Source organism: Mytilus galloprovincialis, chromosome 6, assembly GCF_965363235.1.
Source record: "Mytilus galloprovincialis chromosome 6, xbMytGall1.hap1.1, whole genome shotgun sequence".
NCBI lineage: Eukaryota > Metazoa > Mollusca > Bivalvia > Mytilida > Mytilidae > Mytilus > Mytilus galloprovincialis.
In genome coordinates, this window is record NC_134843.1 from 12,887,422 (window position 1) to 12,900,904 (window position 13,483).

A 13,483-nucleotide genomic window follows, 5' to 3' on the forward strand; every position below is an offset into this window, starting at 1 on the left:
AGATTTTTTTCAGTATTCAAATGTGTCACGAATTTTAATAGTCATTTTCAAAAGAATCGATACAAATTTGTTATGCAGGTAGAATGCACGAAAAAATGTTAATGACGATAATTTATTAGAGAAGTCACTAATACTGTGTACAAGGAAAATTATTAGCTTGAATAACGTTGCATAGGAAATAATCCTGGGACTTATTTTGCTAGTCAAAATATGGTAATGGACATAAGCTAGAAAAGTTTGGGGACAGTTGTCTAGATTGCATTTCTTTCTAACACAAACCATACAAACGGTTCGGCGAGCACACGTTTAGATCATTTGTTTCTAACATAAGTTTGCAAAGTTTGTATAAACAACCAACCAACAAAATACGAGACCTTAGCACACAGATAATATCGTTCAGCGAACACATTGACCGAGGCGGAAATTATAAATATTAAAGGTTCCCATGAAGTTCCGTGAAGGATGAACACGCTAGGCTTTTATCATTGGTGTGTATTTTGATGTTAATTCCATCTATAATAATTTTATATAATTATGTTCATTACCGACGAATTTTTTTTATATATTTATACAAGTAATGGTAGAGGGGTGGTAATACATCACAAACAACATTTTTCAAAAGACCCAAAATGTGAAAAGTATATTTAACAAAACACATTTGACAAACAGGTCGAACAACAAACAGCCATTAAAAATTGCCAAATAAATTAATCACGAGATGTAACGTGGATCTTAATAATTGATTCAATACCAAACAGAAAACAATAAACTTGCTAAGAAAATAGTATACCCCAAAATGAGGTGCAAAAATTTGAACACCATATCCGGATTTCGACAATTAATGTCTCTTCCGTGATGTTAGGCATCGAAACTGTATTTAGAAGGCCATATAATTTACCTCAATTTAGGAAAGACTGTTGAATTTTAAACAGTCAAAATATGATGAACGAATCATATATACCCGAAGGAAAGTATAATACAAGCCAAAACCATAAAAAAATAAACAAATCTAAATTGAAAACAACGTTCACCCTAAGATTGTGTTGGATAAAAACACAGCCATTTTTATACGTGATCATGTGAAACACATTTTTTTGGAAGAGGGGTCTTAATACAGCACAAATCAAATTTCAAAAAAGACCAAAAAAGTGAAAATAAATTTTAAAAAAATGCATTTGACTACCAGGTCGAACAACTGAGGTTCTTTAACCCTGCTGACTACCATTCAAGATTGCCAAAAAATTGATTACGAGATGTAACTTGGATATTAGTTATTAATTTAATACCAAACAGGAAACAATAAACTTGCGTAGAAGATGGTACAAAATGTATACCGCAAATATGAGGTGCAAAAATATGTACACTATATCCGGATTTAAACAATTAATGTCTCTTTAGTAATGTTAGGGATCGAAACTGTATTTAGAAGGCCATATAATTCACCTAAATTTAGGAAAGAATCTATAATTTTAAAGAGTCAAAATAGGATGAACGGAATATATAAACCCGAAGGAAAGTATAATACAAGCCCAAACGAAAAATATAAACAAATCTTAATTGGAAACAACGTTCATGCCTTAGATAAAAACCGGAATTTTTATACGTGTGCATGTTAAACAAATGTCGTGGTGGAGGGGTCTAAATACAGCACACACGACATTTTCCAAAATAACAAAAAGTGGAAAGATTTTTTAACAAAACGAACAACAGGTCACACAACTAATGCTCGTTAATCCAGCTGACTGAAAGTAATGTCACAAAGGCAGAGGTTAAAATTTCGATAATGGAAGAACAAACAATTTCTAACGCGAATTTAAGGATCTATTATTATTGGTTTTAATTTGAGACAACTTATACATATACATTATTATGTTAGCGCTGTATAACCACGGATATCAGACGATATGATGTAAAGTCTGATGTAAAGTTGTCACATATTCAGTCGTATATAAATATAGGCAGCGCCATAGACCACTCAACCTACAAGGCGTTAAAACTAATATAGCTAGCGTAAGTCGGCTCTAACTAAAATTGTAACACAATTCATGATGTAAAATGGCAAGTAAAAAGATGCATCTCTGAGATCAGATATTTTTTGTATGTCGTAAAAGTTGTTAATGTAATAATCAAGTTCTCTCATCAATTTGATCAAACTAAAATTTCATAATATACGTTTAAACATGTGACAAATTTACAACAGACGTTCTCCGTCGGATAACCCGTGGGTATAAAGGGATAACACCATATTAATATCTATTGTATAATTCGTCTTAAATTAGGCCCACCAGTGTTCGATTTTTAAATGTGCATCTGCACAGTTTTATTCTGCACTCAGCCGGATTTGAACATTTGCGACATAACAACAACACCTCCTGCGATGTGTCCAGCGCCATAGACAACTGTATATCTGTGTTACATTGTATAGCACAGTGCTGTCATGCATCTAATTTACTTTATTTAGCATCGATTCGTACGTTGTACAAAATTATAAAAAAAAAACAATGTATGCATTTAAAAACAAAACCAATTTGCAACTATGCTTCTTTTTTGTGTTTTTACTAGTGTACATGCCTTTTTCATACCATTTCAACCTAACACTTAATTTCATATAAAATATACCTCTATTGAGGATGTGTCTGTGTCTGTGTCTCCAAAAAAATAAATAGAAACATACAACTGTCACTGCTAATAGAACTACAACTCCAAATATGATAGCAGCCCTAAAATCAATTTAAAATTATGGTCATAACAATCTTATAATGAAATTTCTTAAGAACCTACATACATCAATTGGTAACAATCCACTTAAACCTGTTTGACATATTTCATATTACTATTAGGTCTTATTATGCTCAGGTACAAATCAAACCATAACGGATCCCATGATTCATAACGCTTTAAGACAGCTGAACCTATGTTTGACCAACAGTCACGCGTTTCATCTAGGCAACATTTGTTTAGTGTTTTCAAATCTTATCAATCAATTCCCTAAAGTTTTGCCAAATAGATCTACGGTAATCTTTTCCTGAGGTAGAAAGCCTTATTTTTTCAAAACATCAATTATATATCAATGATAATTCATGTCGACATAAAAGTGCTGACTACTGGGCCGTGAAATCCTTGGTGATTAGTAACTCCATCAGCAGTGGTATCGACCAAGTTGTAAAAATTTCCAGGATTGAAATTTCGTATTTGCGCCAGACGCAAGTTTCGTCTACAAAAGACCGATCAGTGACGCCCGAATAAAAGAAGTTAAAAAGGCCAAATATTCAGGCAACTTTTCTTGACAAATAAGGGCTATGGTCTTTTGTGATGAGATGTCTCATTGGCAATGATACCACATCTTCTTTTTTATAGACAGATCACATTTTATAAAGGACAAAATAAATAATTGCATGTTTAATACTTAAATAATGTTATTGTTATTTGCAATATCCAACAATCGTCATGATCTTAACTGTAGGTCAAAGGTGTTTACATTCCAATGTTTTCAATGGAAAAAAGTATATAAAAAATAATATCGAACTACAAGGAAAATTCAAAATGGGGAATCCAAAAAAACTGAAAAAAATCAAATATCCTTTTTCTCATTTTGTCAAACTACCTGGTGTAATCCTTAATGGAATTCGTTATACCTTTTTCGTGCTTACAATTGTACTTTAATAGCACACAATTAAGTTCTTACAGACGATTATTCACAAGTTGGTTTATGAGAAGGACTATAAACATAACATTAAAAACAAAAGGCCGTACTTACATTTCACCTTCAGAAAATGCTCTGTTACCAGTGGAAACATCTAGTTGTTCGGTACTAATGTCTAAAATAAAATTAAGTATCATTTGCATTAACATACCTGATGTATATCTTCTTATCTTGGTGCTGAATCAAACCTACTGTACCAAAATTACAAAAAAGTATTCATATGAAAATAGCGAAAATTGTCACCAGTAAGGCAACACATCAAAAAAGAGGCAAAACTTAGCAGAGGAACATTCAAACACATAAGCCAAAAATAAACTGACAACGCCATGGCTAAAAACCAACAGATTAACAGACAAACAATAGTACACTAAACACAACATTGAAAACTAAAGACTAAGCAACACCAACCCCACCAAAAACTGGGGGTATCTCAGGTGTTCCGGAAAGGTAAGCAAATCTTCCTCCACATGTGACATCTGTCGTGAATGCTAATTTTTCGTATGTATATACTGCTAGATTAGAGAAAGTTAGGGGAAAAGATTCCACAGGAATCGATTAATATGCAGCAATGATTGGCACTTTTGAAATTAAGTTACTAAACAAAATCAAACAGACCTCTTCAGATATCGAGAATTGCTCTACGCTCCTCTATCCTGTATCATTCTTCTGAATAATTTATATTTGAGGTTTTTTTTATTCCACTTTTCCTTGCATGTGGTCTCTGTCCTACACCTATCCATTTATGTCTACTTTGTGTAACACATATACAACTAAAAAATTCCTGACACATATATATATATATATATATATATATATATATATATATATATATAAGTACGTCTGAGTCAGTGACAACCCTACAACAGATGTATCCATCGGATCGCCATCAATGATGGTGATACATGGCTGTGTACATAAATATATATATAAGTCTGAAAATTACACCAAACAGTGTTAGAGTTAGATTTTATACTGACAAATTTTTGTCCGTCCCTCAGCGGGATTCGAACTCACACCTTTGATACACTACAGCACCAATCGCTTAGCCTCATGTCCAGCGCTCTAGACCACTCGACCACATCCGCTATATTAAAATATAACTTCAATAGTCGTAGTGTTACCTTGTCACGGAAGGTGAATCTAGAGATAGACATGAGACACGTGTTTTTTAAGCGTGTGTAGATGTTATATTATTATTTTCATACACAATGTATTTATTATTTGTCAGCAATCTAACTCAACAATTTTTATATATCATATAGGATCATGATTCATTTCATTATACAGTCACTAGAAATAAGTATATTTTACAAACAAGTCTAAACAAGTGACAAACCATACAATATACATGTCCACTGGATCTAAGAGTGATATAGATACAAGGTTAATGCAAATATTTATATAAGTCTGAAAATTACACCAAACAGTGTTAGAGTTAGATTTTATACTGACAAATTTTTGTCCGTCCCTCAGCGGGATTCGAACTCACACCTTTGATACACTACAGCACCAATCGCTTAGCCTCATGTCCAGCGCTCTAGACCACTCGACCACATCCGCTATATTAAAATATAACTTCAATAGTCGTAGTGTTACCTTGTCACGGAAGGTGAATCTAGAGATAGACATGAGACACGTGTTTTTTAAGCGTGTGTAGATGTTATATTATTATTTTCATACACAATGTATTTATTATTTGTCAGCAATCTAACTCAACAATTTTTATATATCATATAGGATCATGATTCATTTCATTATACAGTCACTAGAAATAAGTATATTTTACAAACAAGTCTAAACAAGTGACAAACCATACAATATACATGTCCACTGGATCTAAGAGTGATATAGATACAAGGTTAATGCAAATATTTATATAAGTCTGAAAATTACACCAAACAGTGTTAGAGTTAGATTTTATACTGACAAATTTTTGTCCGTCCCTCAGCGGGATTCGAACTCACACCTTTGATACACTACAGCACCAATCGCTTAGCCTCATGTCCAGCGCTCTAGACCACTCGACCACATCCGCTATATTAAAATATAACTTCAATAGTCGTAGTGTTACCTTGTCACGGAAGGTGAATCTAGAGATAGACATGAGACACGTGTTTTTTAAGCGTGTGTAGATGTTATATTATTATTTTCATACACAATGTATATATATATATATATAAGTGTCTAAGAATGTAACTTTAACACACTAATGAGTGTTATAAAATTAGTTGTTATATTTTATATATTATTCACGCAATATTTCGCTAAACAAATTAGCTTCATCGGGCGTGTGCATCTATCTAGGTGAAATCGGACGCATGACAAAAAAATATCTTTGTAGCTTGACGTTTTTGTGTAAAAGTTTAAAATATTGATTGATGGGGTATATACAAGATATTTTTGCCGTTTTTTGTACATAATAATTTTTAAATCTAAACAATAAGCTAATTTGTTTAGCGAAATAATTTGTTTCTGGAGAAAACAGAGAGAAAGGTTCTGGATGCATCAGCTACGTACTCTTGAACCTGATGGACTTAATGAGAGGGATGAAAAACAGTTCTACCCAAAACCAAAGGAATAAATTATGAATTTCATTCTATTTAACTAAAACAACTATTTGTTTAGATTTAAAAATTATTATGTACAAAAAACGGCAAAAATATAACCCAACAATGTTAGATCTGTAAATTTGCTTTCGCAAATTTTTGGTTCTTCCCTCGCCGGGATTCGAACCCATGCTACTGTGATATCGTGACACCAAATCGCCTGCACTGCAGCCGTCCCGCTAGACCACACGACCACCTGGGCTCTAAAAAAAGAGCTTTCGGTGGGCATGTGTTACCTTTCCACGTCAGTTTTAATCTAGCGGCGTACTACAGTACATGATATATAAGGCATGAAGATGTTATTGTTACAGATCAGCTAAATTATCTATAGTAAAGGATCCTACAAATTAATGTAAGATACAGTCACAGAAAATAATTATATTCATAAGTACGTCTGAGTCAGTGACAACCCTACAACAGATGTATCCATCGGATCGCCACCAATGATGGTGATACATGGCTGTGTACATAATGTATATACAACTCGTCTAAACATCAACCCAACAATGTTAGATCTGTAAATTTGCTTTCGCAAATTTTTGGTTCTTCCCTCGCCGGGATTCGAACCCATGCTACTGTGATATCGTGACACCAAATCGCCTGCACTGCAGCCGTCCCGCTAGATCACACGACCACCTGGGCTCTAAAAAAAGAGCTTTCGGTGGGCATGTGTTACCTTTCCACGTCAGTTTTAATCTAGCGGCGTACTACAGTACATGATATATAAGGCATGAAGATGTTATTGTTACAGATCAGCTAAATTATCTATAGTAAAGGATCCTACAAATTAATGTAAGATACAGTCACAGAAAATAAAGTACGTCTGAGTCAGTGACAACCCTACAACAGATGTATCCATCGGATCGCCACCAATGATGGTGATACATGGCTGTGTACATAATGTATATACAACTCGTCTAAACATCAACCCAACAATGTTAGATCTGTAAATTTGCTTTCGCAAATTTTTGGTTCTTCCCTCGCCGGGATTCGAACCCATGCTACTGTGATATCGTGACACCAAATCGCCTGCACTGCAGCCGTCCCGCTAGACCACACGCCCACCTGGGCTCTAAAAAAAGAGCTTTCGGTGGGCATGTGTTACCTTTCCACGTCAGTTTTAATCTAGCGGCGTACTACAGTACATGATATATAAGGCATGAAGATGTTATTGTTACAGATCAGCTAAATTATCTATAGTAAAGGATCCTACAAATTAATGTGATACAGTCACAGAAAATAAAGTACGTCTGAGTCAGTGACAACCCTACAACAGATGTATCCATCGGATCGCCACCAATGATGGTGATACATGGCTGTGTATAAGTGTCTAAGAATGTAACTTTAACACACTAATGAGTGTTATAAAATTAGTTGTTATATTTTATATATTATTCACGCAATATTTCGCTAAACAAATTAGCTTCATCGGGCGTGTGCATCTATCTAGGTGAAATCGGATGCATGACAAAAAAATATCTTTAATTACATAGATTTTTAAATATCTAAAAAAATATCTTTAATTACAAAGATATTTTTTTGTCATGCATCCGATTTCACCTAGATAGATGCACACGCCCGATGAAGCTAATTTGTTTAGCGAAATATTGCGTGAATAATATATAAAATATAACAACTAATTTTATAACACTCATTAGTGTGTTAAAGTTACATTCTTAGACACTTATATAATTTAATTTAGTAACTGCATCAGTTTATTTACAAACTGATCCACATCTAGATAGATTGAATGTTGATTGTTGCTATTTTTAGACACTATATATATATATATATATATTCCCCTAGTTGGTACGATATTCCCAGGCTTAAATTCCTATCATAATTTCCTGGATAGAGGGAAGCTGATCACTAGGAAGCTATTAAACACAAGAGTATTTAAAATCATCCCTTCGTAAATTTTACGGACGCTATCGGAGTTGGTTGAACGTAATGGAATATCCGTTTCACTGATGATATAGGATAAAGGGTAACATCACAACATTACTGAACTCCAAGGAAAATTCAAAACGGAAAGTCCCTAATCAAATGGCAAAATGAAAAGCTCAAACACATCAAACAAACGCAGATATGTTGCTTATGTCGTTACTACACTGTCGTTCCCTTTCCACGAACATGACCTACCAAATTATACTTTTTATCTGGTTTGTAATAACATAAGCAACACGAAAGTGACACATGTGGAGAAGGATGTACTTACCCTTCCAGAGCACCTGAGATCAACCCCAGTTTTTGATGGGGTTCGTGTTGTTACGTCTTTAGTTTTCCATGTTGTGTCTATTATTTGTCTGTTTGTCTTTTTCATTTTAAGCTATGGCGTTGTCAGTTTATTTTCGATCTATGAGTTTGAATATCCCTTTGATATCTTTTGTCACAGCCAGAGAATAAACAGTTTTATCTTTTTCAATGATTTTTTCGTTTAAATATAGATTTCAAAAATATCACGTGTAACAGTTCTAGGTGTGACTGTATCATTTTGCACACTTATGATGGAAATTTTGGGATTGTAAGATTCCTAACGACCAATTAACGTTTTTTGTCTTTAAAGTATAATTTGAATTACAAATAAAAATGAAATCTAAAATACATAAAAAAGTTTCTTTACTAAGAACTAAAGACAAAATATAGAAACATATTATATGCGTTTTTAGAATAAAGTTTTATTTTCATCCACCCCTGCTTTAAGTAAAAAAAATGGATAATATGACGACCTATTATCGTCAACCAGTGTAATCGCAATAGGTCTACCTTTAGCACAAACGCAGTAATACACAAAAACGGCTGTTCTGTGTTACGACCAACTTATTCATACTGCCAGATATTCTCAATTTTCGACAACAAAGTCCCCAGTTTACGTAGGCCAAAATTCAAATACAATATATTTATCTCTATTCTACAGCAAAATAAACAAATCAGTCCATTTCAATTTGTTTTTCATGGTAAAATTTCATAAAACGAAAATTCTGCGAAATTATGTAATTGTCTTGGCATGGCAACAAAACAAGGTGACGTCACAAATATGTTTCCGTAAACAAAAACAAAACATTGTAAATATCGGGCGTTTTAAAACTTCTTGTACGCATCAGAACGAATAAAGTTACATTGGAAGTAAATGTATAAGTGAAAAATGCGATTAAAAACAATAACCATTGAATTAAATAAGATTACTAATATTATCAAAATTGGATAAAACGAAACAACCAAAACAGTATCGAATATATAGGACTTTCACGGTTAAATGACCGAATTTGTCCTATTAGAATCGAAATAATTAATGGCAGCCGTAGAGTTGTTTCCATATAACGATGGGTTTGGCATTTATATTCGTATTACGCTCAGGGTAAAATAATCGAATGTAAATACTCAACCCATGGTTAAATGAAATTATACAGTATTTATAACAGCGCATTATATAATATCAAAAAGTTACCCTAAGCGCTTTACAACATATTCATACAGATATATAAGTATTAACAATAAAATATGAAAGCCCATGTTATGAGATCCTAAAACAAACATATCTAAAACAAATGGCATATAAAACTATACTATTAAGTTTACTGATCAACAATCAAATTTAAATAAATGGGCATGGTAAAATAAAGGAGACATTGAACACATACAAATAAAAATAAGTTAAAAATATTTGCTTAAAAATTCAAAAAATATTTGATGAAAACAAATCTAAGGATGCCATGAATTATTTCTTAAATGTCCATCATCAGTTGCTAGCAAATTTTGGAGGGAAATTCTGATATCGAATTTTTCATAATCATGGGAGCACTTGCAAAAAGTATGAATAAAAATATTCAACGAAAATGTTTAAACGAAAAAGTTGAGAGTGTTAAGATATTAAATGATATGAGGAAAGAATAACCAGAACCTATTGAAGAAAAAATCAAATTACCTTCTTGGTCTATTGATAAGATGAATTTGATATATGCAATGACCAATGACATTAAAAAGGCAATGGGTGGTTGGAACCCAAACAGTACTAAAAATAAAGACATTCTATTTGATGTAATGACATTCTACATCTAAATCTATATAACACGACTTCATGAAGATCAGCATATGGCCAAAGAAAACAATGTACCATTGTTGAATTGTTCTTTTTCATAATGTACTGAGGAAACATCAATTCAGAAACTCTTTGTCGCTGCCAAAACTTCAATCAATAACATTATTAATAGAGCGATAAAACAAAAGTCTTGTTGGAGTTTGCAAACTTAAATGTGTGGAAAAACATAAACTACTATGGTCTAGCTCATTGTTTATGGGAGACACATATCTTTGCAAATTAAGAATTTCTCATGGATTTTATAAGTCCGGCACATTACCAAATCATTATTCAAGATTTTGTCAGGCATTTAATATTGGTACCATTTGCGAGATTACGCTGAATACCCCTGTAGTATCACAGCTAGTGAAAGAGTCCTATGAAATTTCCATACAATCTGCTTGTTATGAAAACGTCATGAAGGTATCGATATTGGCGCTGATGCAAGACATGGTATAAGGAAAAATACGTATACACATACGTAGTTTGTCTTGGTGCGATAACACATAAAGATTTACGTTTTGAAACAATTTCGAAAATGGATTGTACCAGTACATAAAAACATGAACTAATTGGAACAGAGAGAATATATAAATATCTTAAAAATGTGAAATATGAAAATGAGGTAAAAATTCGTGTCCACTGTCATAACAGAAATACTAGTGTTAACAAATGTATTCGTATTAATGGAATTGACAAAGAATTAACAATGCTTCCTGGCATGTCATTAAAAAACATAGCCAAAGAGATAAACAACATTTTTTCTTGACCAAGATACAAGGAAGGACAAACATGGCAGTGCTAGTAAATAATAATACCACTTTTTTAATCGCGTTCGTCTGAAGTGCTTTTCTTGATTTCCGTCACCCGGATCGTTCAACTCATACCATATCAATGACAAGGTCGTCATTTTATATGTTTTGTGCTAAGTGAAGATCTTTAAAAGTTAAGATTGTTTTGAACTGCTTGATATAGCTCATTAAAACAAGATGTGGTATGGTTGTCAATGAGAACATATGACACAGATATTTTTAACATTTATAACAAAACACTATAGGTCACAACATGGTCTTCAACAATTAGCAAAACCCATACCGCATAGTCAACTATAAAAGGCCCCGAAATGACAAAAGTTAAACAATTCAAACGAGAAAACTAACGGCCTATTTTATGTACCAAAGTAAGGAACGGAAACAAAATATGAAACACATCAACATAAAAAAACGGACACCCACAAGCTGGTTCGTATGCTTCTGATGCTGCATAATATTGTCCCAATCAACATTTCCGTAGGTTGTGGATAGGTGAGTGCTTACAAAAGGTTTATCCTGGCCATATAAATATATGCTGTCCTTGGTAAAAGTATGTAATTCAGTGGTAACCGGTGTATGCTGTCTGTCTAATAAGTTTATCATTGGTTGATTTTAGCCTAAATAAGGCCAATTCATACTGCGTCAAGCCGCAGCAACCTTTTAAGATATAAGAAGATGAAGTATGAGTACTAATGCAAACCCTCCTTCAAGTCACAATGTGTTAAAAGTTAACAGTTATAGGTTAAAGTACGGCCTTCAACATGGAACTTTCGCCCAAACCGAACAGCAAGCTGTATGGGCCCCAGAATTGATAGTGAAACTTTTTATACGATAGTAATTTTTGTTGAAGTTGGTGATATCCTCATCATTTTGGCATCTGCTTGATTATATTGACTCATTGGCAATCATACCACAGTTCTTTGTCTTTATAAGCTTAAATCTCAAAGTTAAAGAGCATTGATGACCCAAAATTCCAAAACGTTGTGCCAAATACGGCTAAGGTAATCTATTCCTGGGATAAAAAATTCTTAGTTTTTCGAAAAATTAATAGTTTTGTAATATTCATATCAATACCTAAGTGCTGACTACTAGGCTGGTGATAACCTCGGGAACGAAACGTTCACCAGCAGTGGAATCGACCCAGTTGTGTAAATACTGATTGGGGTTAAGAGTAGAGGTTGAGACATCAAAACATTGTTTTTACCTGGCCATATCTCAGCGGTCATCCTTTTTTTTTTATTAATTTGTTATCATCTTTCATCAAAGTTGATTTATCCTGTTTTTATTATCTCTGTTGAATTGATTAACAACTAATTTGGCTCGGGATAAAGCATGACATATTTACTATTGTTTCAGACTGTATGTTTGTTGAAAAGAATGGGCCTTTTGTTTTCATTGTGTATCGTTGTCTCATTGTCGTATATGCAAATCCTATTTGTATCCATCTCGAGATGTCTTTTCTTGAAATCATTGTATTGCTGTCTCATATATGTACAGACTGTATTATAAATATCTCAGTTCATTTGTTACATATTACGTTTAAATATACATCAACTAATATATGTCTACGTGTGGGGGTATCCGCATTTCAATTTATTGGTATCACATTATTCTACCACAAACATAACTACATATGCCAGCACTTACATGTGAAAACATCTTCTTTCAATAGAAATTTTCTTTCACCTAATGTAACTCCATATAAACAGGAATAAGAAACATTCAGATCTTTTTCAGTCAGATTTTTTATAATTAAGGTGTATCCATCTCTGTAAATCTTTCCATCATACTTTTTATTAGGTCGTCCTGTTTTGAGATCTATAAATAGTGTTTGTTGTACTGGAGTCCATCTGTCCCACCCCGCGTATTTGGGGCAGCAATGTGAAACATTGCAAAATAATGTCGCATCTTGTCCATATTCTGTAACTTTTCCAATTACTGTCCATTCCAAAACACCTGAAACTGTAAGTTAAAGTTGACTTTCTTTTATAAATAGTGGACTACACTTTGCATATAAATATAATATGAGAACAAACAATAATTTTAAAAGTTATTAATTAGGTCATATGTATACAACATATCTTCAAACTGTCATTTACAATGTCAGTGCTAAGAGAAGGTCGGCACTGAGGAGATAAAAATAACTGCATTGTGAACTTACAATTAAGCATTGCAGTGTGTTAAACGAAGCAACAAAAAAGTATAATAATTAAAATACCGTACTCCAATGAAAATTTAAAACGGAAAGTCATTAATCAAATTGCAATATTAGAAACTAAATAAA